Raw genomic sequence first — 4292 nt, 5'->3', positions numbered from 1 at the left:
AAGCGCGAGTCATAAGCTCGCGTTGATTACGTCCCTGGCCTTTGTACACACCGCCCGTCGCTACTACCGATTGAATGATTTAGTGAGGTCTTCGGACTGGTACGCGGCATTGACTCTGTCGTTGCCGATGCTACCGGAAAGATGACCAAACTTGATCATTTAGAGGAAGTAAAAGTCGTAACAAGGTTTCCGTAGGTGAACCTGCGGAAGGATCATTACCGACTAGACTGCATGTCTTTCGATGTGCGTGTCGTGTCGCGCAACACGCTACCTGTACGGCTCGCAGTAGCCGTGCGCCGCGTGCGGAACCACGCGTTCGTCTCAAAAGTAACGGAAATGTTGTGTGGTACGAGCGCTGAAGCGCTGGAGCGGGTGGCCTGTGGCACCTGGCGCCGGTTTTGAATGACTTTCACCCGAGTGCCTGTCCGCTCCGGTGTGGAGCCGTACGACGTCCATCGGCCGTGAGGCCGTTGGACACAGAACGCTGGAACAGGGGCCGTCACACGCCTGAGTCCCGCCTATGCAACTGTCTTGAAAGAGACAGTGGAAACTATGAAAAGATCACCCAGGACGGTGGATCACTCGGCTCGTGGGTCGATGAAGAACGCAGCAAATTGCGCGTCGACATGTGAACTGCAGGACACATGAACATCGACGTTTCGAACGCACATTGCGGTCCATGGATTCCGTTCCCGGGCCACGTCTGGCTGAGGTTCGGCTATGTATACTGAAGCGCGCGGCGTTTGCCCCGCTTCGCAGACCTGGGAGTGTCGTGGCCGCCTGTGGGGCCGGCTGCGTCTCCTTAAACGTGCGATGCGCGCCCGTCGCCTGGCGGTTCGCATACCGGTAGTTTCTCGGTAGCGTGCACAGCAGGCTGGCGGTGTGGCGTGCGACACCTCGTACAACGACCTCAGAGCAGGCGAGACTACCCGCTGAATTTAAGCATATTACTAAGCGGAGGAAAAGAAACTAACAAGGATTCCCCCAGTAGCGGCGAGCGAACAGGGAAGAGTCCAGCACCGAACCCCACAGGCTGCCGCCTGTCGTGGCATGTGGTTTTTGGGAGGGTCCACTACCCCGACGCCTCGCGCCGAGCCCAAGTCCAACTTGAATGAGGCCACGGCCCGTAGAGGTTGCCAGGCCCGTAGCGGCCGGTGCGAGCGTCGGCGGGACCTCTCCTTCGAGTCGGGTTGCTTGAGAGTGCAGCTCCAAGTGGGTGGTAAACTCCATCTGAGACTAAATATGACCACGAGACCGATAGCGAACAAGTACTGTGAGGGAAAGTTGAAAAGAACTTTGAAGAGAGAGTTCAAAAGTATGTGAAACCGTTCTGGGGTAAACGTGAGAAGTCCGAAAGGTCGAACGGGTGAGATTCACGCCCATCCGGCCACTGGCCTCCACCCTCGGCAGATGGGGCCGGCCGCCCGCGTGGAGCAATCCGCGGCGGGGTCGTGTCCGGTTGCCTTTCCACTCGCCGCGGGGTGAGGTCGTTCCGGTGTGCGGTGGGCCGCACCTCTCCCCTAGTAGGACGTCACGACACGCTGGGTGCCGGCCTACGGCCCGGGTGCGCAGCCTGTCCTTCCGCGGGCCTCGGTTCGCGTCTGTTGGGCAGAGCCCCGGTGTCCTGGCTGGCTGCCCGGCGGTATATCTGGAGGAGTCGATTCGCCCCTTTGGGCGCTCGGGCTCCCGGCAAGCGCGCGCGGTTCTTCCCGGATGACGGACCTACCTGGCAAGGCCCCAGACCCGCGCCGCTGTTGGCTCGGGATGCTCTCGGGCGGAATAATCGCTCCCATCAGTGGTGCTTCAGCTTTGGACAATTTCACGACCCGTCTTAAAACACGGACCAAGGAGTCTAACATGTGCGCGAGTCATTGGGCTGTACGAAACCTAAAGGCGTAATGAAAGTGAAGGTCTCACCTTGCGCGGGCCGAGGGAGGATGGGGCTTCCCCGCCCTTCACAGGGCGGCGGCCTCCGCACTTCCGGGGTGTCTCGTCCTCATTGCGAGGTGAGGCGCACCTAGAGCGTACACGTTGGGACCCGAAAGATGGTGAACTATGCCTGGCCAGGACGAAGTCAGGGGAGTGTGTGAGTATGTCTGAGGCTTACGGGCGCTAAACAGTGGGGTCATCAGCGCCCAAACGCATAAAAATAGGAACACATGCAGTGAAGGGACTAAGACGAACAACGACAAAGTCAGGGGAATCCCTGATGGAGGTCCGTAGTGATTCTGACGTGCAAATCGATCGTCGGAGCTGGGTATAGGGGCGAAAGACTAATCGAACCATCTAGTAGCTGGTTCCCTCCGAAGTTTCCCTCAGGATAGCTGGTGCTCGTACGAGTCTCATCCGGTAAATCGAATGATTAGAGGCCTTGGGGCCGAAACGACCTCAACCTATTCTCAAACTTTAAATGGGTGAGATCTCCGGCTTGCTTGATATGCTGAAGCCGCGAGCAAACGACTCGGATCAGAGTGCCAAGTGGGCCACTTTTGGTAAGCAGAACTGGCGCTGTGGGATGAACCAAACGCCGAGTTAAGGCGCCCGAATCGAAGCTCATGGGAAACCATGAAAGGCGTTGGTTGCTTAAGACAGCAGGACGGTGGCCATGGAAGTCGGAATCCGCTAAGGAGTGTGTAACAACTCACCTGCCGAAGCAAATAGCCCTGAAAATGGATGGCGCTGAAGCGTCGTGCCTATACTCGGCCGTCAGTCTGGCAGTCATGGCCGGTCCTTGCAGATCTTGGTGGTAGTAGCGAATACTCCAGCGACGCCCTGGAGGGCTGACGCGGAGAAGGGTTTCGTGTGAACAGCCATTGCACACGAGTCAGTCGATCCTAAACCCTAGGAGAAAACCGATATTGATGGGGGCCGTCATAGCATGATGCACTTTGTGCTGGCCCCCGTTGGGCGAAAGGGAATCCGGTTCCTATTCCGGAACCCGGCAGCGGAACCGATACAAGTCTGGCCCCTCTTTTAGAGATGCTCGTCGGGGTAACCCAAAAGGAGCCGGAGACGCCGTCGGGAGATCGGGGAATAGTTTTCTTTTCTGCATGAGCGTTCGAGTTCCCTGGACTCCTCTAGCAGGGAGATAGGGTTTGGAACGCGAAGAGCACCGCAGTTGCGGCGGTGTCCCGATCTTCCCCTCGGACCTTGAAAATCCGGGAGAGGGCCACGTGGAGGTGTCACGCCGGTTCGTACCCATATCCGCAGCAGGTCTCCAGGACGAAGAGCCTCTAGTCGATAGAATAATGTAGGTAAGGGAAGTCGGCAAATTGGATCCGTAACTTCGGGATAAGGATTGGCTCTGAGGATTGGGGTGTGTCGGGCTTGGTCGGGAAGTGGGTCAGCGCTAACGTGCCGGGCCTGGGCGAGGTGAGTGCCGTAGGGGTGCCGGTAAGTGCGGGTGTTTAGCGCGGGCGTGGTCTGCTCTCGCCGTTGGTCGGCCTCGTGCTGGCCGGCGGTGCAGGATGCGCGCGCCTGCGCGGCGTTCGCGCCCCGGTGCTTCAACCTGCGTGCAGGATCCGAGCTCGGTCCCGTGCCTTGGCCTCCCACGGATCTTCCTTGCTGCGAGGCCGCGTCCGCCTTAGCGTGCTCCTCCGGGGGCGCGCGGGTGCGCGGATTCTCTTCGGCCGCCATTCAACGATCAACTCAGAACGGACTGGGGGAATCCGACTGTCTAATTAAAACAAAGCATTGCGATGGCCCTAGCGGGTGTTGACGCAATGTGGTTTCTGCCCAGTGCTCTGAATGTCAACGTGAAGAAATTCAAGCAAGCGCAGGTAAACGGCGGGAGTAACTATGACTCTCTTAACGTGGCCAAGTGGTGGCGTTGTGGCTGCATCCGGGCTCGGCTTTTCGAAGCGCGGTCTTGATGTAGTCGTGCTGCTACTGCGAGGTGCCTTCCTTGGGTTGTAGTTACAGGGAGAGTGATGCGCAACGTGCACGCGACCTACGGAACGCGTCCTGTGTCCGCGCGTACTCCCAGCGGCGCCGCTTGCGCTTCTGCAGCGGCGGGGCGGCAGGCGGCCGCTTGGATGATTGGCGCGGCCGCTGTGTCCTGGTGATCAACCTCTCCCCCTGGACCCGACCGACGCAAGGGCATCCGGGAGCATGCCCAGGATGACATCGGGCGGCGTGCCCCGCCCCAGACCAATGACTCGATCCAGGGCAGAGAAACGCTGGGCGGAAGCAGGTAGCCCCGCCAGATGCTCCCAGATGGCGGCGTCAGTCGGCCCCTCCGGCGGCGGCCCGGTGGTGTCGGCCGCGAAGTCCTCGGCTGCGTCGACGGGCGG

The 4292-nt window shown here is 59.6% G+C and overlaps 1 non-coding gene across 1 annotated transcript; it reads left to right on the top strand.

Annotated features, from left to right (window-relative positions):
• The first annotated feature begins 562 nt into the window (after positions 1-562).
• On the top strand, positions 563-717 carry LOC124771993. The gene has a single exon (XR_007013685.1). It is a non-coding gene; the product is annotated as a 5.8S ribosomal RNA (ribosomal RNA).
• The last annotated feature ends 3575 nt before the right edge of the window (positions 718-4292 follow it).

This window comes from Schistocerca piceifrons, unplaced genomic scaffold (genome assembly GCF_021461385.2).
Source record: "Schistocerca piceifrons isolate TAMUIC-IGC-003096 unplaced genomic scaffold, iqSchPice1.1 HiC_scaffold_936, whole genome shotgun sequence".
Lineage (NCBI taxonomy): Eukaryota > Metazoa > Arthropoda > Insecta > Orthoptera > Acrididae > Schistocerca > Schistocerca piceifrons.
This window is presented reverse-complemented; position numbering and strand designations above follow the sequence as displayed.